This window comes from Petaurus breviceps, unplaced genomic scaffold (genome assembly GCF_028583685.1).
Source record: "Petaurus breviceps papuanus isolate PSGF00001 unplaced genomic scaffold, PetGlider_PUasm1.0 90779, whole genome shotgun sequence".
Taxonomy (NCBI): Eukaryota; Metazoa; Chordata; class Mammalia; order Diprotodontia; family Petauridae; genus Petaurus; species Petaurus breviceps.
Window position 1 is genome coordinate 4,393,544 of NW_027187344.1, and position 25,495 is coordinate 4,419,038.

The 25,495-nt window shown below is 41.4% G+C and overlaps 1 protein-coding gene across 2 annotated transcripts in view; it reads left to right on the forward strand.

The window, feature by feature from the left end:
• Window positions 1-25,495, forward strand: part of FAM163B (family with sequence similarity 163 member B) — a 66,975-nt gene that overhangs the window by 31,644 nt on the left and 9,836 nt on the right. Inside the window, exon 2 of one of the 2 annotated variants that reach the window (XM_069069243.1) lies at window positions 11,456-11,674. The exons of the other annotated variant lie outside the window; for it this stretch is intronic. The gene's annotated coding sequence lies outside the window, so the exon portion shown is untranslated. The remainder of the gene's footprint in view (window positions 1-11,455; window positions 11,675-25,495) is intronic. 2 annotated transcript variants of the gene reach the window in all.

A 25,495-nucleotide genomic window follows, 5' to 3' on the forward strand; every position in this document is an offset into this window, starting at 1 on the left:
CTCTCTCTCTCTCTCTCTCTCTCTCTCTCTCTCTCTCTCTCTCTCTCCTCTCAAAGACCAAACCTTAATTTTTTTTTTAATTTTTGTCTTTTTGGAGGGGGGGAAGGCAGGGCAATTGGGGTTAAGTGACTTGCCCAAGGTCACACAGCTAGTAAGTGTTAAGTGTCTGAAGCTGGATTTGAACTCAGTTCTGCCTGACTCCAGTGCTGGTGCTCTATTCACTGTGCCACCTAGCTGCCCCAAACCCAAACCTTAAACCCATTTCACTCTGAAGCTCACAGACTGGATTGTAATAGGTCCCTGCCTAAGCTGTACTTAATGGCTTTATTTTGGGCCCTCCTGGCTCAGAGTGAATGTCAATAGTAACTTTCTTTTCCCCTCCCAGTTTGATTTTTTTTTTTAATTAAAGGGACTATCCCTTGACTCACTTCTTAAAGAGGCCTGTTCACTGAATGGGCTTTACTTCACTCAACGTGAGAACCTGAACAGGCCTTAGCATAAAAGGGCCAGGGTCTCCTCATTGCATCCTGGGCCATCTTCAGACGTCCTGATGAATATCTGGCCACTGGACCCAGATGACTCTGGTGGAGAAAGTGAGGCTGGTGACCTTGCACAGCCCTCCCTCCCTCAAATCAAAGTCAACTGCAAGTCACGTCATCCTCTCCCTGATGTCATGGTCCTCTTCGAAAATGAAGGACAGACACAACAACAAGTTTAAACCATTGGTCGCCAAATGGGGCAAGTTAATCCCATCTGTTTTGGGAAGAGCCTAAGGGCCTTAACCTAACCCATCTTTTTTTCCTATATTTCTCCTACCAGAAACCCTCATCTACTTAGTATGGAAACACTAGGTCATTAAACCCTCCCTTCTGGAGCTGGCATCATTAAACAACCTTGTGGTCTTTAGGAACTATGTTATCTATCTATCTGTATATGTGTGCATGTATGTATATGTAGACATGCATGCATACACATATGTGTATTATGTGTACATATAATGTGTGGAGGTGTATGTGTGCATATATGTATATGTGTTTTGTTCAAGGGGAAGGCGATTCTGCACTAAAAACCACTAAGTCCTCTTACATGTCATAGGTTCCTCAATGTCAGGAAATGCATGTTCCCTCCTAAGATATGCCTGTCCAAACTCCCCATAGTGTAGTGTCCCCCTTTGAAGACAGCCTAGGGAATCATGCTGGAAATTCAGTAGCTCAGTCAGAGTGAGATCCCAGATTAAAAAGAAAAAGAGGGGAGGAGAAACGCTATCAGTCTGACAGAGGCGGAATATTATTCTCCCCTTGAATTTATAAATTTCATTAACTTTTCAATTACCTCAGAGAACTGCCAGAAAGCCTGGGATCTGCATCATTGGTAAAAGGCACCCAAGGCCTTTCAGGGAAAATTCTGTTTCTTCCTCCAGGAAGACCAACCTAACCAGTCAATCACTGAGTATTTACTGATGCCCATTATGTGCTGACACTTCTTGAGGGCAAGGATTGTTTTATTTTGGTCTATTTTATTTTAGTATCTGCAACTTTGAACACGATGTCTATTACCATAGTGGATCCAAAACCAGCATAGAATATGGCCCCTTCCCACGTGGAGTTTATACTCATTTGGGGCAGACAAGATGATTATGCAACACAATTCAACTTTAATCCTTTTGGCCAAAATACAATGCCTCAAAACAATAAAAGAGGACAGTGCCAGAGCAGCCAATACAGACAATAAGTGCTGTATGCATTCAGAAAGGAAAGTTCAGTATGGCTTAGAATAGTCTTGGAAGAGAAGGGCCTTGCCCTGGAGCTTAAAGAAGGATTAATATATGAATAGGATGTCTAGACCTGTTAGGTTCTGGATCTCTTCAGAACTATGATGATAAGATCATAACTCCAGAAATAAGCATCTAATCACCCCTCTCCCTTTACAGATGATGGAACAGAGAGATTGTGACTTGCCCATGGTTACACAAGTAAAAAGCATCAGAGACAAGATTCGAATCAGAAGTCTCTGAGTCCAGATTGAGTGTTTTTTCCACTGTATCAATCAACTCCTCTTCTTCTCCTCCTCCCATTCCTTCATGTTTTGGCAGATAGACCATATTGTCACTCGTTAACCTAAGTTCCTGGGGAAAGCATGGGAACTTTTTTCCTAAACACTGTAACATAATCTAATACTTCTCTCTCATCTCTGAAACTGGACATCAGATCACTTACATCATCTCCAAAGCTCTAACACAGATCCCAGAAATCACAATAAGGTGACAAGCACAGGCAGCAAGCCAGTGATTGTTCTGTAGTTTCTCTTTCCTTTCAAATGACCAGCTCCATGGCAGGACAGCCACAAAGATTAAGGAGGAGAATCATCACCTTATAAACTTGGCTTGCAGAGAAAGAACTGAAGGGCTATGAGAGCTATGAACTGGTCCCTGTCTTCTGCTAACCCCTTGTGCCTATATCCTCCTCCCCCCCCAAAAAAATCTGTACCTTTATTCAAATATCAGTTGTCTTCTATGCACTGAAATGTAACCTGGAGCTAGGTTATATTGGAGCAGGAATTGTTTTTGGTTTGTTTTTTTTTAGATAAGTTTAAGACAAGTTTTATCTTTGCTTCTCTGAGTTTGTTTCCCCATCTGAGAATTGAGCACTTTGGACTAAACCACCTTTGATGACCCTTCCAGCTCTGACATTGCAAAGTCTGTGATGCCCTAGTCTGGTTGACTAATTTAATTCTCTCTTGATCACTGGTTACTTATCTTGGTACAGAGCCATAAGTTTACTGCAGCAAGAAGGATGTGAAAGGGTGAAAGACACCATCATTTCCATTGTACTCTGATATGACTCATTTGTTTTGATTTGCAAAGAGAATCACATGCCTCAGTGGGGGTTTTCTTCTTAATGTAGCCCAGTGCCCTTTTTTTGTATAAGGTTAGATTACTGAAAAATTAATCAGCTTATTGTGTGTATAGATCACTGGGGGCGGGGAGAGAGGCAAAGAGAGAGAGAAAGGAGGAGGAGGAAGAGGAGGAGGAGGAGAAGAAGAAGGAAGAGGAGAAGGAGGAGGAGAAGAAATGAGGCATCAAGATGGCACAGTGGATTGAGTACTGGGTCTGGAATGAGGAAGACCTGAATTCAAATCCAGCCTCAGATACTTACTAGCTGTGTGAGACTGGGCAAGTTACTAATCTCTGGTTACCTTAATCCACTGAAAAAAAAAGATGACAAAGCACTCCAATATTTTTACCAAGAAAATTCCATGAACAGTGTGGTCCATAGGATTATGAAGAATTGGACATGACTTGGCAACAAATTTATATATATATATATATTTTTAATATATGTAAATCTGTCTATAGCTATAAATATATATAAACATATATACACATAAATACATACATATATTACTTTTTTTTTTTTTAATGTTGGGCCTAATCTGACCAGAGGAAAAACGTAGCAAGAATTCATATGAGCTCCTATGAAGTACATTCATTCCTTCAGGTACCAAAGATATCATGAATCTGAAAGGTCTCTGGACCTGTCCAGTTTCCATGGTCTGAAAAGGCAGCTACATCCTGCAGTGGCTAAGGCGCTGTACCTATAGTCCTGGTCAAGTCACTTAATCTGCACTTTGCTCATCTATAAAATGGAGATAATAATATCCACTACTTCCCTGGCTTGTTATGAGTATCCAATGAGATAATATTTGTAAAACTCTTTGCATGCCTTAGAGCACTATATAAATGCTAGCTATTTTTATTAAAGGTATTTAAAAAAGTAAAATGAACCCTGCCTTCCAGTCTCACCAGGAAGAATGGGTCCTGATCTGCCGGTGGTCATACAGATATTAAATATCAGAAGCAAAATTTGAACCCAGATCTTTCTAAATCTGAGTCTATCATACTAACTGATGGCACAGTGGATAAGGCACAGGAAGACCTGAATTCAAATCCAGCCTTACATACTTACTAATTAAATGGCCATTTAACCTCAGTTTCTTCCACTGCAACAGGAGATAATAATAGCAACTACCTCAAATGAGATAATACTTGTAAAAAGCACTCAGCACATAATAGGTGCTATATAATTGCTTATTCTCTTTCTTTCCACCCTGCAGGACTAGGCATTTGGTCTTGGAACTTCGGATTTAGACCACGAATAAGGGGTTCTGAGGCCTCACTATGCCTACACATAACCAGTCTATCCCCTTGGGAAATGTGATGTAGTTTAATTAATAAATACTTTATTAAATTAAACCAAATTAGCTTCCGCTGATTCTCACTCTCATTGACCCTTTTTTCTTGCTTTTCTTCTCTCTTTCATTTTCCCTTTAGCCTCAGATATCTCTATTTCTTTTCTCCTCTTCTTTCTCCTCCTCTTATTTATGACCTTTTTTCTTCTATTCTCCCCTTTTACATATTCTCTTTCCCCCTTCCTGCACTCTCTTCTTATTTCTCTCTCACTCCCTTTCCTCTTCTGATCTTCCTTCTTTCTCTTCTATCCCTCCCTTTCCCTCTTCTCTTTCTTTGTCTTTCTGCTATGGTAGAGGCTTCAAGAGAATGTCTTCAAGTCCTTGTGATTGCCCTAGTTTGAGATAAGGGTCAGCTAATTCAGGGCTAAGGATTTGAACAGATCTCAAAAATTGGGTGGTGAGCACCATTCCAGATAACTAGTGGAAGCATTAAACTCAGAATCTCCCTTGAATAAGGAATTCAAACCAAAATAACCAGTCTGTGAATCACAGTCCCACCCCCATAGTGAGCTGAATCTATTATCTTTGTGAATAGCAACAACGAGAAAATCTTTTGGATGCATCTGGTTGAGTTCCCTTTTCTCCCTCTTTCCATTCCTGTTTTCTCTTACCCACCCCCCCCACCCCCCATTCTATCCCTTTTCCTCCTTTTCCAAGCAAAGCTTCTTTGCACTGGTCGCTGCCCAAACCAGGGTTGCTGTAGCTTCCCTCTCTCTGCTGAGCACCTCCTCAGTCCCGCCCCCACACTTTCACAAGAAAGACCAGGCCTCACAATAATGAACAACAAAAAAACCTAACCCAGAAGAAGCCTTCAGGGAAAATGCTGTGATTAAAATATAAACAGAATGGCAGATTCATATAGCCCTGGGGAAAGGCTTTAATTATTTAAAAAAAATCAGGACACTGGGGAACCACTTCCTGACATTGCCCAACTGAGACCCAGATGACTCCCAGAGGATCAACTTAGGCAGGAACAGCAAACATTTAGCAAGTGAAAACTCTATAGAACCGTTCTGTCGTCTCTTGTTAAACAAGTTGCCTTGATGCAAGATGATAGGAAGTTCTCACTCTTCCTAGTCAGCATTTACCTATACCCCTGGCTGAGAGAGTCAAGGGTGGAGGAGGAGAGGGATTTTTCTTAAGGTACAAGAAAATGAGTAAGATTATCAGACTGAGGGGGTTACAACGGCATTTTTCAGCTCTGGCAATATTATAACTCTCTGCTCTGCTGGGTTTGACCCCAGAATTTTGTAGGGACTTTATAGGATATGGAGGTCTTTGCAGACCATAAGGTGGGCTTGTGGTGGAAAGGTATATGATTGTTTGTCTTGTTTCACACCAGCACAAAGGGCAGTTGCTGGCTTATGACAGGGTGGCTGTTTGTGGAATCTACTGGAGGCCTTTCCATGACTCATGGCCACACTATAATGGACCTTCTGCCTAAAGTTGGAGTGCCTAGATATTCTGGTGACCCTTGCAGAAAAGAGCAAAGCCAACACCAGTATAAGTGCCTTATTCCCCAAAAGACCTTAGGTTGAGAGCATGTATACACCCAGAATCTAAAAGAAAATTCTGTCCCCCTCTATACATATCTTGGGCAGCAAGGTGGTCCAGTGAATGGAAGACTGAACTTGGAATCAGGAAGACTTATCTTCATGAGTTAGGATCTGGCCTCAGACACTTAACTATTGCATGACCCTGGGCAAGTCACTTAATCCTATTTGACTCAGTTCCTCATCTGTAAAAAATGAGCTGGGAAAGGAAATGGCAAACCACTCCAGTATCTTTACCAAGAAAACCCCAAAATGGGGTCACAAAGAGTCAGACATGACTCAACAAATCAAAATATATATTTTGTATATATATGTATATATATGTAGGTGGGTGTGTATACACACACATACACATATGTATCTTTAAGAGATACCCCACAGGCGGCTAGGTGGTACAGTGAATAGAGCAACAGCCCTGCAGTCAAGAGGACCTGAGTTCAAATCCAGCCTCAGACACTTAACACAAATACTAGCCATGTGACCTTGGCCAAGTCACTTAACCCCAATTGCCCTCCAAAAAAGCAAAAAAAAAAAAGAAGAGAGATAGAGAGATACCCCTCCATTTACCCCTTCTCCAAACTTTAGAATTATCTTTTGAGTGCTTTCTGCACATGCAGACAAATATAAATTATGCACAGAGGTATTTTATCTCACATACTTTAGAGGAGATACTGATTCACAAAATTCAATTAGCCATATTATCCTAGTCATACATGTAAAGCAGAAAGAGATTTTTGACATCCAATTTTTTCATTTTACAAATAAGGAAACTGACACAAAGAAATGTTAAGTGACTTTTCATGGGTCACACAGCTTATATTTGTCTAACATGGAATTTGAATGCAGGTTTTTTCCTGACTTCAAGCGCAGTACTCTAGCCACTAAGTTACACTGCCTTCTTTTTGGTTTTTTTTTTTTTGGTTTTTTTTTTGCCCCTTCTCCATTTCCATGCTAGCTGCCTTAGTCAGCTCAGTTTCGTCAATTTCCCCATCTCCATTCTCTTCTAACCCCTCCATCCACCAGGGAGTCAGAGGACAGAGATCATGGTGCGCTGGCGTAATTGGTGGGGAAAGACATAAGAGAGAAAGTGGGACTTCAGCTGGATGTCCAAGGAGGGGGGAGCAGACATCCAGCCAGGGAGAATGAGAAAGCAAAGGGGACAGGTCTATAAAGGGTGTACTTTTGGGTCATTTTCCAGATGTCGGATTTCACTAGTGTAAGGCACTCCCTCTGCCAATGCAGATTAGCCACTCCTTTGCAATTTATGGTCTTAGAAAATTGTCCAAGACACTGAGGGATTAAGTTACTTATCCACGGATTCACATGTGTTGGAGACAGGTTTTGAACCCCAAGCCTAACTAATGCTTCCTCTCACTGTATACTTTGTCCACCTGAAATCTGTTCAATTCAGTAAACATTTATTAAGCATCTACTGTGTGCTGGCACTGTGTTAAGCGCTATGGATACAAAAAGTGGCAAAAGACAATCCCTGCCCTCAAGAAGGGAGAGACAAAAAGCAAGCAAATATATGCAAACAAGCTATATAAGTAATAAGTAGGAAATAATTGAGAGAGAAGGCAATAAAATTAAGAGGGCTTAGACATGATAGAGAAAGTCCTGTGGAGTCAGAGATAAGGCATTATGTTAAGCATCGTGACAAATAGATAAAGATGAATTACAAACAAACCCTTGTCTCAAGAAGATACAGTTTGTGTGTGTATGTATGTATATTATATGCACATATACGTATGCATATACATGTATGCATAGATGTGTGTTACATGTGTGTCAATGATACATTTAGATACTATAAGAAAAGGAGAGAGAAAATGAGCAATTAGGGAGACAAGAAAAGGTTTCCCATAGGAGGTGGTGCATGCATCAAGCCTTGAAGGAAAACAGGCATTTTAAGAGTCCCATATAATTAGCTCAGTGAGTGAGGCAGGAGTGGTGCCCCATCCTTGACCAATTTGGCTTTCATTCTTAGCTTTTTGACATTATGAAATCAGAGCCTCCCCTTCCTGCATTAAAACTGGGTCACTGTAATTAGCACCCATTAATATTCAGGGACCTCCTCAGCCCCTAAGCCTCCCTGGAGTTGCTTAATAAGTGGTTTGAGGCATTTATTGATAAGTGGTTTCAGGGTGACTGTTACAGAGTAGCTTGAAACATCAGCCTTCAACTGTTTCTCCAGCAAAGCATCAGATAAACTGTACACCATGGGATAGTACCTTCTGGACCATTAGAGGGAGGCAGCGACAACCAGGAGGGGGAGTCCCTGAGCCTTCTCAGCTTCACGAGCCCAGCTCTGACCACTGCAGAAACTAGCTAGCACTGGGGGCACATTGCCTGTAAAGAATTCATGGTAAATGGCAGGGTGTGCAGGGGAATATTGTGGAAAAAGCACCAATCTGAAAAAAAAAATAGGTTGTGTGGCAGGGGTGGAGGGGGACAAAATAGTCAAGTAGGGTTTTTTCCCCCTCTATAAAAAGTGAGGGGTTGGGCATTATGACTACCAAAGAAAGCCTTTCGCTCAAACATTATATGTTCTAACACTGCAATTCTCAAACTTTTTAGTTTCAGGGTCCCCTTATGCTCTTAGAAATTATGAAAACCCCAAAATACTTTTGTTTATAGTTACCATATTAGAAATTAAAATTAATAAAAATTTAAATGTTTACTAATTCATTTTAAAATAATAAACATACTATGTATTACCATAAATATTTTATGAAAAATAACTATAGCAAAATTTTGAAAAATTGAGAAGAGTTGTAATGTTTTAGATATTTTTGAAAATCTTTTTAATGTCTGACTTCATAGAAGACAGCTACATTCTCATATCTGCCTTCTGCAATATGTTGTGATAGGATGTTTTGGTTGAAGTTATGAAAATAGTTTGACCTTACAGTTAGGTAGTTGGAAAAGGTAATAGTATCTTAATAGGTAAATAACATCTTCATATTATTATGAAAGTTATTTTGATCTCTCAGACCCCCCCCCCTTCCCAGAAGAATCTTGGAGGCCTCCAGCAGTCTGGGGACCACACTTTGAGAGCCACTGTCCTAAGGATTTCAACCTGGAAGAGACTTTGGAGATCATTTAATCCAACTCCCTCGTTTTACAGATGAAGAAACTAAGACCCCCAAAGTTAAGTGGATCACCACAGGTTACACATCTGGTTGGTAGCAGCACTGGAACTACAATCCACTTTCTGTCTCCAAATCTGGTGTCGTTTTCCCCATACCTCTATGTCTCTTACTCTCATATTTTGTTTCGAGGTCCTTTTCTTCTCTGATGGTTTGTGTCCAAAAGTTCCTTTCAGACCTGACATGCCGTGATTTTAAAACTTTAAAACTGAGTCTAGCCTATGATTCTCTTCTGCTGCTGTCTCCTTTCCTGGTCTGGGCTGCTTTGTACTTTTCAGTGTGAGATGTCATGGCAACTTCAAAGTTGAGTGGGATCACTCATGTTGTCCATTTCAGGGAGCAGACCAACAAAGCTAATTAGAAGCCCTAGATTCTCTCTTCCCCATCTGAATTTCAGCAAGCCAAAACTGACAAACATAACTATTTTCCCGAGTTTATAAAAAGGAATTCTACACCTTGAATAACAGCTTGTTGTAGCCAACTTAACAGAGGCTGTGGTGATGGGAGGCAGATGGAAATACAGCTCTCTGTTTCTGTCACTGTTCCCAGTTCAATTCATTAGAATCCCAGATTATGAGAGGTACACGTGACCTTGGACTATAGAATATTAGAATATAGAAGGTCAGAGTTTGAAAGGGCCTTAGAGATCAACTCGGGGTGGGTGTACGGGCTGATCAGGGAGGACTAGAACCTGTGTTGTGAGGGCTTGCCAAGCCCTTCTCAGAGCTGCTCATTCTCCCAACTCTTACCTGTGGCTCCAAAAAACTGCAGCATGCACAACAGCCACACCCCAGTAAAACCATCTCAGCAGATGGACTAGCCCAGGTTGAGGGTAGCCGACAGGCTTCAAACCTAACAGTGAGTTAGGGAGATGTCTGCCCCAAGCATGCAAATACCTCCCCTGGCAGAATGGGGTGATAAGAACATGTTCCAATGACCATGAAAGTGACTGAAACAGGCATTGTGAAGTACTTAGAGCTTTGAAGATGCCAAGATCACCCCCTGCATCCCAGGCGAGCACCAGTCTTCTTGACTTTTGTGTTGCCACTGGACTATGATGACTCCAGAAGAGAGAATGAAGTCGACAGCTTAGTGCAACTTTGCACTGAGTCAAGATATCACCCCATGATGTCCTCTTCAAAAACAAGGACAAACAACAGAGACCAACTTAGTGCCACATTAGTGTGAACTGATTTGCATGATTAGGTATTTATCACCTTGGTTTCTTGTGTAAAGGTTCAAGGGGGTAAAGGAAGGGTTTGCAAGTATAGAAAGAGGGGTGAACCTGAAGCTGAGAGAAGGGAATTGTTTTGATGGCCCCTCAGTAGCTCAAACAAGAGGGGTCACTGAGCTATGGAGAAAAGCTTGACCAGAGCTTTAAAATGAAGACTCATCAGGAAAAAATAGAAGGGGAAGGGATAAGAGCCAGAGGAATTGAGAAAATAAGAAAATGAACCTATTCCCCCAAATCCTAGATTACTATCTCAGGAAGCACAATTTCATTGGATTATAGATCATAGAGTTTGAAGATACTCCCTCAGTGTTATATATAAGAAAAACTGAGATCCATGGAGTTTAAGTGATTTATCCAGGATCACATAAATAGTTGTGGTGGAGGTGGGATTCAAACACAGGACCTCTGATTCCAAACCAAGCACTCTTTCCTCTTTGCCAGGCTGCTTCAATTAGTCACCAAGCATTCCTTAAGCACCTACTATGAGCTAGGCAACTGTCCTAAGTGCTGTGGATACAAAGAAAGCAAGGAACTTACAATCCAGTGGAGTAGTTTCAGGATCCCTTGGCCCCCTCCTCCAAAAAGTGGTCATCTTTTTAAAAAAAATAAAAAAGAATAAAAACAAGGATTCACACATTGTTATCAAGATATATAAAGCACCATTATGAATGGTATCTTCTCTCTGCATCTGGGTCTTCCCCTCCCTGTACCAGGGCTCTGGATAATTTCTCTGAGACCACAGCAGCACTGCAAAACACTTCCCCATATATTTATTACTAAATATAAGAATCCAGGGGCCTGTGGAGCATGAAATTAGGAACAAATGTAAAGGAGGTCTAGACAGGAACTGTTTGGCTTATGGGCCTCCTTCATATGCTATATACTTTTCTACTCACTAGAGACTTTAAAGCTTCCAGGTAGAAAGAACTTTTTAACAAGACAAATGTTTTTGTCAGGAAAAGGCTGAAGTCTCTGTTGTTTCTGAGTGTGAGGCAACTTGGGGAAGAGGAAAAATCCCTGCTCTCCAACTTACTACTAGTATTGTGACCTTGGGCAGGTCACTTTCCCCTCACCAGGGCTCAGTTTCCCCATTTGTAAAGTGACAGGGTTTCTAACCTTTTTTCGTGTGCCATGATCCCCTTTGGCAGTGTGGTGAAGCCTATGGACCCCTTCTCAGAATAATGTTTTTAAACACATAAAATTAATCACATAGGATTACAAATGAAACAAAAGGTCGGTGAAAATAAAGATGTCATTTTTTTCTCTCCCAGATTCACAAATCCCCCTGAAATCTCTCCATGGACATTTGGGGCAAGCACCAAGTTAAGATCCTCTGGTCTAAATGGTCTCCAAGATTCCTTTCAGCTCTAACATCCTATGAAAAATGTGTCTAAAAGTTAGCTTATGGGGTTATGGTGATACAAGAGCAAATCATAAGGCAGGGATCGGGGACACACATGATACAAAGGAAGAGACTGACTGTTCTTCAGGTACGGTATATTATATCAGGTATATTATAATACAGTATATTATATACAGTATATTCAGGTACAGTATTATAGCTAGAAAACTAAGAGTTTCCTTTCAGCTTTTGATCTATGATGTTCTGTGCATATCTGACACAACTGGAAAATAACAGAAAGTAGTCTGTGGTTCATAGTCCAGCAGAAAGTACTGGATCTAGAGTCTGAGAACCCAAGTTCAAATCTCCATTCGTCCACTTAGTAGCTTTTTTTTTTTTTCCCTTTTGGAGAGCAGTTGGGATTAAGTAACTTGCCCAAGGTTACATGGCTAGTTTTTTTGTGTGTGTGTGGATGTTAGGTGTCTAAGGCTGGAACCGAACTTGGGTCCTCCTGACACCGGGGCCGACCCTTTACTCACTGCGCCACCAAGCCACCCCCACTTAGTAGCTTTGTGCTATTAGACAAATTACTTAAACTCTCTGGTCTTATTTCTTCATCTGTAAAATGAGAGTGTAACCCTTAGTTAACAGACATGACCTGGATGAAGGTGTAGCAAAGGAGACTAAGAAGGAACAGTCAAACAGGTAGGAAGGGAACCAGGAGAGAGGAGTGTCCTAAAAAACCTAGAAAGAAGCAATTATCAAAGAGAAGAGGATAATTAAATAGTATCAAAGGCTGAAGAGAGCTCCAGAAGGATGTGGATTGAGAAAAGGCCATTAGAGGTGGCAATGAATGAAATCGTGGTAACTTTGGAGAAGGAAGTTTTGCTTGAATGATGAGGTCAGAAGTCAGACTGCAGAGGTAAGAAATGAAAAGGAGAGAATGGGAGGCAATGATTGGAGAAAACTTTCTCTAGGACTTTAGCCAGAAAAAGAAAAGGAGATATAATAAAATATCTGGCAGGGATGGTTGGATCAGTTGACAGGTTTTTGAAGATGGAAGAGACATGGACACGTTTTTAGGTGGCCGCCTCTGCTAAATCAGTATCCATCTCTCTTTTTTTAAATTAATTTATTTACTTTTAGTTTACAACATTCAGTTCCACAGTCCCTTGAGTTTCAAATTTTCTCCCCACCCCTCTTCTCCCCCTATCCCCATCATGGCAGCATGCCCTCGAATATAGGATCTACAGATATCTTCACATTAATCATTAGTCAGGCTGTAAAGAAGGATTATAACTGATGGAATGATCAGTGGGAAAGAGGAAACAAAACAAGAAAAAGAAACACAGCAAGTAGTTTGTTTCAATCTGTATTCAGACTCCGCGTCTCTTTTTCTGGATGTGGATATCTCTTTCGATCATGAGTCTTTTGAAGTTGTCTTATAACCTTACATTGCTGAGAGGAGCCCGGTCTATTGAAGTTAGACGTCACACATAAGTTGTGTCTGTGATTGTGTACAGATTTCTCCTGGTTCTGCTCTTCTCGCTCAGCATCAGTTGATATAAATCTCTCCAGGTTATTGTGAAGTCCATCCATCTGCTCCTCATTTCTTATAGCATAGTAGTATTATTCCATTACATTGCATCGATTACAAAAGTGTTTGTAATTGTGTTCATATAGGTCCTGGGTTTGTCTTTGCAGGTAGATGCCCAAATGTTTTATAATGTCTACAGTAACTTTAAATGGGATTTCTCTTTCTCTCTCTTGCTATTAGATTTCATTAGAGATATACAGGAATGTATCCATATCTTGCCCCAAGGCTCTGCCCTAGGCCCTCTTCTCTCTGTATACCTTTTCCTTTGGTGATTTCATCACACTTCTTCTGCACTAAATTATTTCTACCTAGATAGTTCCCAAAATTAAACATCCCATCCTAATCTTGATCCAGAGTTCCAGTCCCAGATCATCATCTGCCTGCATGAATTTTCCACCTGGATGTCTCACAGGCATCTCATACTCAACATGTCCAAAACAGAACTTCCTCCTACATCCTAAGCCCTCATCTAACCTTTTTTTTTTTTTTTTTTCTGTTGAAGGTACCACCACCCTTCCAGTCACCCAGGTTAAAAAACCTTAGAATCATGCTGGACTCTCCCTTCTCTTTCCCTCCTCCTCCAACCCAAATTTTATCAATGCTACTTCCATTAAAAATCCTTTGTATATGCAACACATATATGATAAGTAGGAAATAATTAACAAAGCAAAACCACTAGAATTAAGAGGGGTTGAGAAAGGATTTATGTAGAAGATAGGATCTTAGTTGGGACTTAAAGGAAGCCAGGGAAAATAGTAGGCAGAAATGAGGAGGGAGATATTCCAGACTCAGGGAGCAGCCAGAGAAAATGCCCAGAGCCAAGAAATGAATGTGCATTGAACAGCAGGGAGGCCAATGTCACCGGACCAAAGAGTAAGTAGTGGAGAATAAGATGTAAGAAAGCTTGAAAGGTAGGTGGGGGCTAGATTATGAAGGGCATCGAATGCTTTGCATGTAGTAGGTACTTAATAAACATTCACTGGTTGAGTTGAAGCTTGTATTTTATCCTGATGAGATTCAATCTAACATATTATACTTAGTTCTGGGTTCCACATTTTAAGAAGAATATTGATAAGCTGGGGCAGATCCAAAGGAGAGGTAAGAGGCTTAGAGACCATATTCTATAAGGATTAGGCCAAGGAACAAAGACTCCTTGGTCCAAAAAAGAGAAGACTTTGGAATACAAAAATACCAAAAGAGATGGTAAAAAACAAATTTGGGAAGACTTGTAAGATACAGAATGAAGTAACCAGGACCAGGAGAATAATTGTGTGATACCGGTCACATCTGAGGCAGGTAGGTGGTATAGTAGATAAAGCACCTGGTGTGGAATCAGGAAGATCTGAGTTCAAATACGGCCTCAGACACTTAATAGCTGTGTGGCCCAAGGCAAGTCACTGAACCCCTATTTACCTCAGTTCCTCATCTGTAAAATGGGGGCATAGTGGAGAAGGAAATGACAAACCATTCCAGTGCCTTTGCCAAGAAAACCTCATGGACTTTTGTCACAAAGAGACATGACTGAACAACAACAAAATCAGCCACATTATAAAGATAATTCTGAAAGCTATAAGAACTCTAATCAATGCAATGAGCAATGGGATTCCAGAGAATCAGTCCCCCACATCCTGAGGAGCTCATGATGGACTCGGGGAGCAGAATTAGGACATGGCCAGTGGGAGAATTTTTTTTGTTTGACTCTTCATACTTGTTACAAGGGCTTTGTTTTTCTTTCTTTTCAGTGGGGGAAAAGAGTAAAGGTAGAAGAGAGAATAACAAGATTTTTGCTTATAGAAAAAATAATTTTTAAAAATCTTTAAGAGATCATTATAGCTGGTTGTTAGAACTTGAAAGACCATCGTGTAGAAGAGGAATTATACTTGTCCTGCTTGGCTTCAAAGAGAAAAACTAGAAGCAAGAAAGAAAATAAGTATTAAGAACCTACTATGTGCCAGGCCCTTTAAATATGATCTCATTGAATCCTAGCAATAATTCTGTGAGGTTGATGCTATTAATATTTCCATTTTACAGTTGAGAAAACTAAAGCAAAATTGAAGTTAAGTGACTTGCCTAAGGTGACACAGTAAGTATGGGAGGCCAAATTTGAACCGAAGTCTTCCTGACTCTAGGCCTAGTGCTCTAGGCATTACACCACCTAGTTGCCCAATTCCTAGCAATGGGAGGGGAGTAGATTTCAACTCAATTCAAGGGAAATTGTCCAACAAAAAGTGTCAGAGAGGGGAGTGGGTGCTCAGGAGATTGTGTCACTGGACATCTTCAAGTGGAGGCTGAATAACCACGATTTAGCGTCATTGTATTAAGGATTTCTCCTCACGTACAGCTTAGACTAGGTAACCTCTGAGGTCCTTGGTATCTCTAGTTTCTGAGTTTCAGTGCGGTGGACTGACATAGGAGTTAATGGTTTCCTCACTGAAGGTCTGCAAACAAAGACTGGATGGTCACTTGTCAGATATATGGTAGAGTGGATTCTTGTTCAGGGATGTGATAGGATTCGAAATATAGAATGGTACGGGATAAGGAGCACAGAATTTGGCATCCCGTTCTGGATCTTGTCACTTACTTTGTGACCTTGGGTAAGTCACCTAATTTCTCTGGGGCCTCAGTTTAACCACATATAAAATGAGGGAATTGGACTAAATGACCTCTTAAGTTACCTTCCCTTCCAAGGACAACTGGGTGGTACAGTAGATAGAGAGCTGGACCTGGAGTCAGGAAGACTCATCTTTCTGAATTCAAATCTGGCCTCAGAAACTTACTAGCTGTGTGACCCTGGGCAAGTCACTTAACCCTGTTTGCCTCAGTTTCCTCATCTGTAAAATGAACTGGAGAAGGAAATGGCAAACCAGTCCAGTATCTTTGCCAAGAAAACCCTAAATGGGGTCACAAAGAGTCTGACATGACTGACCAACTGAACTACCAGATCCTTTCCAGCTCTAGACAGGTATGAGGTGGCCTCTGAAGCCTCTTATAGCTTAAGACTTGTTTAGATCTAGGGCTTGGGAGAATGGGAAGATGATTGTAGAGGTGTGGTCATGTCAGTCAGGAAGGGCTCCATGGAAAACACAGCTACTCGTGTGGAGAACAAGGCTACTCAAATCCCCTTCTAGGATAATTATCCTCCCTGGCTGGTGACCTCCCAGCAAAGCAGGAGCCTCATAGCCAGAGTTTATCCAAGTGTTTCATTCTCCTGGTTTCTGAGAGCAGACATGGAGGGACACAAGAAAGGGTCTTACCCACTAGGTCGGAAATTGGGGTCACAATTAAGGGGGTACAGCCTCCATCTCACATTCTGTCCCTGTAAAAGTGGGGAGAAGAAGTTTATAAAGCTTTTAAACAGTTTATGGTCCAGAGGGACAGATTAACAGCTCAGTGAAATGCTTGCCAAATTGTCTTGGCTAGTGGTTCTGATATTTCAGTAAACCATCAGAGAAAAGAGAATTTTTAAAACTGACAGATTGCTCCTTTACTCCAAATAGGAACTGGGGTGGCCTTTCTATAAGAGTTAAGACTATCTTTGTTCCTCCAAACTGGCCTAGCATTTTCTACCAAGTCTCCTGACTCCATCTAGTTCACTGCAGGAACGCTGAACTTTGTCACCATATTCATTCATTCATCCATTCGACAAACATTTATCAGGCATCTGCTGTGTGCAGCACTGTGCTAAATACCAAAAGAGGCTAATAATTAAATTAAAAAATAAACCTACCCCACCTCTTTAAAAAGATGGGAGGCTCACAAGTGTGTGATACATTGCCAATATTTTCAGATGTTTTCAATGATTTTTTTTCTCTTTTTCTTTTTTGTTCTTAAAAAATATTATTTTTATATAGGCTGGCTCTCAGGGAAAGAGGGAAGTAGGGATATGGGGGAAATTTTAGTGATATAAAAAGCAAAAGACATTGGGAGCGAAGATGGTGGAGTTAAAGCAGGGCCTTGCTTGAGCTCTCTCCCAAACCCCTCCAACTACCTGTAAAAAATGACTCTGAACAAATTCCAGAGCAGTAGAACCCATAAAGTGACAGAGTAAAACAAATTTCCAGCCTGAGATGACCTGGAAGATCAACCTGTCAGACCAGTCTGAGAGAAGAGCTCAGCCCAGCGTGGACCACACCAGCACAGACAAGGCCCCAACAAATATGGAGCAGGTCTTAGGGCACTGAATCACTGGAAGCTGTGGCAGTTTCCAGACTTCTCAACCCACAAACACCAAAGACAACTTAGAAGGTCAGTAGGAAGGTCTGTTGGACCTGGGTGAGAGAGGAGCAAAGTCCTGTCCCAGTCCTAGCTCCAGGGTGGTGGCAGTGCCAGCAGTGGCAGCACCTGCTTCTGGAGCTCTCAGCCCGTGGACAGTGGGGGATCTAGCAAGTGATCAGAGGGGGATTACAGGGATCTCTTTGGTGGCACTAAAGCATGACTCTCTTGCTTTGCCCATACCTGGATCTGGATTGCAGTCCTGGGTGGTGGTCGTGGGGTGAGGAGAAGTACTGGCCTGATGGAGTTTGTGGTGGCGATAGAGAGAGAATCCTCCTCACAGTTCCATGGCACAAAAACAGTGCTTGTGGTCACTCACAGAGCAGAGCACAGATCAGGAGAAGAGTAAACACCTCTCCTTTGATCATACAACCTTGGAAGAACTGAAAATTTACAGATTCCCTAGAAATATCTCTGAAAACAGCTGCACAAAACTCCTGAAGCTTGGGACAGTATACCCTCCACACTTGAACCAAAGACCTAACTTAACAAAGAGCCAAATAATCAAGTAACTGGATAGGGAAATGAGAAAACAGAGCGGGGAAAATCAGACTACTTTGGTGATCAAAATATACAACCAGAATAAAAAAAACAAAGTCAAAGCTCCCACCTACATCCAAAGCCTCCAAGAAAAATGTGAATGGGTTGCAGACTGTGGAAGAGCTCAAAAAGGATTTTAAAAATCAAAAAAGAGAAGTAGAGGAAAATTTGGGAAGAGAAATGAGAGTGATGTAAGAAAATCATGAAAAACAAGTCAACAGCTTGCTAAAGGATACTCAAAAATACTGAAGAAAATTACACCTTAAAAAATAGACTAATGCAAATGGCAAGAGGTCCAAAAAGTCAATGAAGAGAATGCCTTAAAAAGTAGAATTGGGGGGGGGGGGCAGCCAGGTAGCACAGCGAGTAAGAGCACCGGCCCCAGAGTTGGGATGACCTGGGATCAAATCCAGGCTCAGACACTTAGCACCCACCCAGAAACACCTGGCCGTATAACCTTGAGCAAATTACTCAACCCCAATTGCTTAGGGGTGGCCAGGTGGCACAGTGAGTAAGAGCACAAGCCCCAGAGTTGGGATGACCTGGGATCAAATCCGAGCTCTGATACTTAGCACCACCCCCAGAAATATCTGACTGTGTAACCTTGAGCAAGTTACTTAACCCTAATTGCTTAAAAAAAAAAAAAAAGAAAAAGAAATGGCCAAATGGAAAAGGAGGTCCAAAAGCTCATGGAAGAAAATAATTCCTTAAAAATTAGAAGGGAGCAAATGGAAGCTAATGACTTAATGAGAAATCAAGAAATTATAAAGCAAAACCAAAAGAATGAAAAAATAGAACACAGTATGAAATATCTCATTGAAAAAACAACTGACCTGGAAAACAGATACAGGAGAGATAATTTAAAAATTACTTGACTACCTGAAAGTCATGATGAAAAAAGGAACTTAGATATCATTTCTCAAGAAATTATCAAAAGGAAAACTGCCCTGATATTCTAGAACCAGAGGGGAAAATAGATATTGAAAGAATCCACTGATCACCTTTTGAAAGAGATCCCAAAAGGAAAAATCCTAGGAATATTGTAGCCAAATTCCAGAGTTCCCAGTTAAAGGAGGAAATATTTCAAGCAGCCAACAAGAAACAATTCAAGTACTGTGGAAATACAATCAGGACACAAGATTTAACACAAGATTTAGCAGCTTCTACATTCAGGGATCAGAGGGCTTGGAATATGATAGTCTGGAGGTCAAAAGAGCTAGAATTAAAACCAAAAATCTAAGTATAATCCTTTAGGGAGGGAAATGGATATTCGCTGAAATAGAGGGCTTTCAAGCATTCTTGATAAAAAGACCAGAGCTGAATAGAAAATCTGACTTTCAAATACAAGAATCTAGAGAAGCGTGAAAAGATAAACAGGAAGGAGAAATCAAAAGCAACTTATTAAAGTTGAACTGTTTATAATCCTACATGGAAAAATGATATTTGTAAATCATGAGACCTTTCTCAGTATTAGGGTAGTTGGAGGGCACAGAGTGAGTTGAATATGAAAGGACAGTATCTACAAAATAAAATTAAGGGGTGAGAGAGAAATGTACTGTAAGAAGGAGAAAGGGAGAGGTAGAATGGGGTAGATTATCTCACATAAAAGAGACAAGGAAAAAGCTTTTACAGTGAGGGGAAGAGCAGGAAGGTGAGAGGGAATGAGTGACTATTATTCCCATCAAATTTGACTTAAGGAGGGAATAACATTCACACTCAGTTGAGTATGGAAATCTATTTTACCCTACAGGAAAATAGGGGGGAAGGGGATAAGAGAGGGGGGATGATAGAAGGAAGGGCAAATGGGAAGAAGGGGTAATAATAAGCAAACACTTTTGAGAAGGGTCATGGTGAAAGGAGAGAATAGAATAAATGGGGGTGAGATAGGATAGAGGGAAATATAGTTAGTCTTTCTCAACATGACTATTATAGATGGGTTTTGCATCACTACACATGTATAACCTGTATCGAATTGCTTGCCTTCTCAATGAGGGTGGTTGGGGAGGGAGGAAGGGAGAGAATGTGGAACTCAAAGTTTTAAAAATGAATGTTAAAAATTGTTTTTACATGCAACTGGGAAATAGAAATCTATCTTTCCCTATAGGAAAATAGAAGGGAAGGGAATGGGGGGGGGGGGGCGTATAGAAAGGAGAGCAGATTGAGAGGAGTAATCAGAATGCACACTGTCATCAAGGGTGGCTAGGTGGCACAGTGAATAGAGTACCAGCCCTGGAGTCAGGAGGATCTGAGTTCAAATCTAGCCTCAGATATTTAACACTAGCCGTGTGATTTTGGGCAAATCACTTATCCCCAATTGCCCTCCAGAAAGGCAAAAAAAAAAAAAAAAAAAAAAGCATGGTGTCTTGGGGGTAAGGGAAGGGAGAGATGGGGACAAAATTTGGAACTCAGAATCTTGTGGAAGTGAATGTTGAAAGCTAAAAGTAAGTTCATTTTTTAAGAAAGCAAAATACATCAATTAAAAAGTTAAGCAAAAAAAAAAAAGACACAAGTGCATCCTCTCACGAAACTTACAAAGTTTTAAAGCAGATAAGATACAAACACAGATAACTGTAATACACAGTTTCACATGATAAGTACCTCAGAAAGGTACAAAACAAAATAATAATGTGAAATCTCTGGGGGAATCAGGGAAAGCTTCATTGAAAAGGTGATATTTGACATGGGCTTCAAAGTAATGGTAGGAATTCAGCAAGTGAATAGAAACGAGGACATTTCAGGGACAGGGAGGAAGAAAATTAAAGGGCACACATGAGGTGTTTGGAGGGCAGTTAATATAGAGGGGAGCCACATGAAAAAAAGCTTGAAAGGTAGGATGGTATCATATTCTGAGGACAGAGAGGTTCAAGTTCTACCTGGGAGACAGTAGAGTACCCTGAAGGATCCCAACAATATTTGCACTACCTCACCGACTTATTGTAGGGATCAGATGAGCAGATGCATGCCTGTAAATAATTTTGTAAACCTTAAAGTGCTTAAAATGGCAAGCATTATTATTGTTGTTCTCATTATCATGCTTCATACTAATTATTGTTGTTGTAGTTAGTCTTTGCAGTTAAAGTGAAAGGTCTTCATTTCTCCCCAGGGATAAAGCATTGCTTATTGGAGCAAGTAAAAATGGTTTCACTTAAATAGTAGCAATTTAGACCACAGACAATGGTGTGATGAAGAAAGCATTGGACTTGCAGGCTGGAGACCTGGGGGTGGTTCAGATCCTGCTTTGGACACCCACTGTCAGTGGCAGGTTACTTAACCTCTCATGCCTCTGTTTACTTTTCTAGAAAATTAGAGATAATAGCACTTGAACTACCTGTCTTACAGGATTGCCATGAGGAAAGTGTTTTGCAAACCTTAAAGCACTCAGTAAATGTGTTTTATTAGAGTTAGAGGAAGGTATGTGCTGATAAACGTTTAACAATTGGCTGTCTGGGGGGGGAAATGTACACACAATATACTTATAAATTTAATCAACATTATTAATGTTTTCTCTCTCACTTCAACGAGTCTAGAGTAGACAATCAACAGAACAATAAATTGAGCCCTGATTTGTAGTGGGAATTAAGAGATATAAATGCTCAGATTGAAAATGTAACCAGTGAGAACTGGTCAAAGCTGGCTCCGAGACATCCTTCGATAGAGGAAACGATGGAGATGGTCTATGCCAAATTTTTCATTTAGATGAAGAATTAAGAGAAAGTGACTTTAGTCACTCAAAGAGAAGTGACTTTAGTGAAAGAGGCAGATCTAGAACCCATTTCTAGAGGGAGAGGGAGCATGATAGAACAGAGTGAGCGCTGAATCTGGAATCAGGATCTGGGTTTGAATCTCATCACTGGTGTTTACTACCCATGGAACTTTGAGCTAGCCACTCATCTAAGCTGGGCTTCGGTTTCTTCATGTGTAAACTGAGAGTTAGACTTGGTGATCCCCATCTCAGCCCTTTTAACTCTAAAGTCAACAGTGCTAGAGCCTACAACCCTGTCTCCTGACCGAAGAAGAGCAGTAAAGCTTTCTCCACCACAGACTGAAGGATCTCCATGCCCCACCAGCTAGAGGCACCACAGAGCAGTAGATAGTGCTCTAAGGAGTCAGGAAGCCTGAGTTCAGATTCAGCCTCACACTTAATAGATACCATGACCCTGGGTAACTCACTCAATCTCTATCTGCCTCAGTTTCCTCAACTATAAAATGGGGGTAATTAATAGCACCTCCCTCCCAAGATTGTTGTGAGGATCAAAGGAGATAATATTTGTAAAGCACTTAGCATAGCTCTCGGCACATAGAAGATGTTTAATAAATACTTGATCCCTTCCCTACCATGCAGCAAGGGTGAATAGGGGTCCCTTGCCTTCTGACAACTTTGCACAACTCTGCCTCACTTAAATCCAAGTCAAGACATCACTGATCCTCTTTGAAAACAAAGGACCAACAATGATGATAATAATGATGATGATGATGATGACAACCTCCCCCACTCCCCTGAACAATACAGGCTCAAGGATTTTGGTCTCTTTCTTGCCTACAAGAGGCTAATACTTAAGAATAGTTCCACCTATTCTGCTTTCCCAACTAAGGAGACTAGAGCTTCTCCAAAACCCTCCTCAAACAGTCTGACCTCATTAAAAACTAGATTTGTGAATTGTTATATCCCCTTTATAAACAGTGTTTGAGTGGCACCGTTCTGACTGTAAGTGCTCTAGGAGATGAAAGAAAGGAGAGATAAGGCTGGAGGAGTCAGGGAAGGTCTCCCCAAAGACGTAGAACTTAAGTCGGGTTATAAAAGTTGATTCAGCCTTGGAGAAGAGAATGAGCAAAAGCATGGAAAGAGGAAGGAGGGAGCCCAGGGCACTGGAGACTGGTCACAGTTAACAGTGAAGCTGGCCTCCCGCCAGGGGGCTGAGCTGTCATTGTGTGTGTATGGACTGGGGACTTGGCCTCCCTGGCCCTGGCATTCATCTGAAGCATTTCTGTTCCTCAGCATATCTATAAAGCCTGGGATCAGATCCCCCAACAGTGTTCTCCAGCTGGCACAAGTACAGGTGTCATGGAGATAGCTGCTGACAGCCGTTGGGGTTGGGCTGGGAGTTTTCTATGGGCCAAGTACAGAGTGCTGGACAAAGTTCCCGGGGGATCACACCACCAGGTTGCTCTCTCCTTCCAAGCTGTACAGAGAGTCAGGCAGTGGCTGCAAAGATCAGGACCCCTCCAGTTCTGTTCTCATGGGGAAAGAGGCTCAGATGACAGTGGGCTCAGATGAACGGCCAAAAACTATTTGGGAAGGTGGCATGAGGGACAGGAAAGAAGCCAGGCTGTTCTGGGAATGGCTTATAGGTCTCCAAATGGCCTTAACAGTGATCATGACAATCATCCGACTCCTTAATGCTTACAATATCTAGGGGTGTGGTGGTCTTAGAGTCAAGTCATCGTATTAGGTCAGAACTGGAAGGGATCTTAGAACATAGAACGTCAGAGCTGGAAAAAACCTTAGGACATAGAACACAGACCTAAATGGGACATTAGAGCTTAGTTCAAACTTTTCATTTTGCAGGCAAAGTCCCTAGCATTTCCAAAACTGATACTAGCATTCCCCAAAAAGATTCCCTACCCAAATCCCACCCCTACGCTCACCCCAAATGGATAGTTTCAAGTGAACAAGAAAGGAAAAGAATGATGTAGCAAAAAAAAAAAACCCATCTGCAATAAACTCTCTTTTGGACAGATGTGCAGTAAAGGCACAATCTGGTCTTTCCCATCACTCCCCATCCCCCCAATCCATCCCACAGCCCGCTGTCAGATTCAGTCTTCCAAAAACATACATTTCCTCTTGACATACCCTTGCTCCAAAATCTTCATTGTCTTCCCATCGTGAGCCTAGTGAGAGGTTGATATGGACTGAGTGAACCACTACATTCTCAGGCATCCAGGTTCATAAACAAACTATCATCCTTGACTCTCTCACCCTTCCTGTCTAATCAGTTCTCAAATCTTGTTGATTTTACCTTAATGAGATCTCTCAAGTATGCTCCCTTCTCTCCAGCCCAGTGCAGGCCCTCAGCTCCTTACCTCTGGATTCTTGCAAGAGTCTGCTGGTGAGGCTCCCTCCCTCACCTCTCTCCCCACTCCAGTTCCATCCTCTGCTCAGGCACCAAAATGAGCTTCCTAAGGGATACGTCCAGCTATGTCACCCCCCCTCAGTCAACCAGCTCCAAAGGTTCCCTGATACCTATGGGACAACATAAAATCCTCTGTTTGGCATTCAAAGCTCTTCAAAATTTGACTCTGTCTGACCTTTCCAGTCTCCCTATACCTTCCTCCCTTTCCTTTACTCTATGACCCAGTGACATCGGCCTCCTGGCTGTTTCTTGCACAAGATACTCCTTCTCTTACCTCCACACATTGTCAATGACTGTCCTTCATACCTGGCATTCTGGGACTCTCTCCTTCCTCATCACTACCTCCTGGCTTCCTTCAGTCATTCAGTCAGTAAACATTTATCAAGTGCCAGGCAAATACCAGATAGCCAGGAGGCAGTGATAAATCCCAGGTCACTTCACTCTCTTTGCCTCAGTTTCCTCATCTGTAAAATGAGCTGGAAAACCGCTTCAGTATCTTTGCCAAGAAAACCCCAAAATGGAGTCATAAAAAACTGAACACGACTGAAAACAACTAAACAACAACAATAACTGTGTGCTGAGCACTGGAGATACAGAAAGTGGTAGGCCATGGTCCCCAGCTTCAAGGAGCTTATGCTCGAATCCTTCAGATCTCAGCCCAAATCCCACCTTCTTCCAGAAGCCTTTGCTGTTCCCCCTTAAATGGCAGAGTTTCCCTCTGAGATGATCTCCAGTTTATTCTGTATGTGTTGTGTTAATAGATTGTTTTTGTGTTGTCTCTCTTAGTAGAACGTGAGCTCCTTGAGGATAGTAATTGTTGTAGTGACATGTAGTAGGTGTTTCATAAATGCTTCTTGCCCTGACTTGACTGTGTACTCTTGTATGCTATATGTGTGCCTTAGCCCTGCCTCTACAAGACTGTAAACTTCCTGAGGTCAGGGACAGTGTTATTTCTTCTGTTATCCATGGTACCTAGCACAGGGCCTTGCCTGTAGCAGGAACTCAATAAAAATTTGTTGGGTCAGTAAGGGAACAGTAAAGTCACTAGTGGAAATTCCTCTATAGATGCCTTGTTCTAGAGGTAGATAATCTAAATTTCCCTTAATCTAAATCCCTGTATCATTTATGGTTTCTCCCAAGTCATCCTTGCATTTAATGATTTTCTTTTTTTCTATACTGTTTTATGAAACTCTTATTTCCTAAACTAGACTTAAACTACTTTGGGTCAGAAATGGTGTTTTCTGTTTCAATCCTATTTACCTAAGAAACTGGCATAAGACTGGAAATATAGAACCTTCCCAACAAATGGGTTTGTTTTTATTTTGTTTGGGGTTTTTTTGTTGTTGTTTTTACTTGACCTAAAATTTCATAATTAATATGGAGTGTGTGTGTGTGTGTGTGTGTGTGTGTGTGTGTGTGTGTGTGTGTG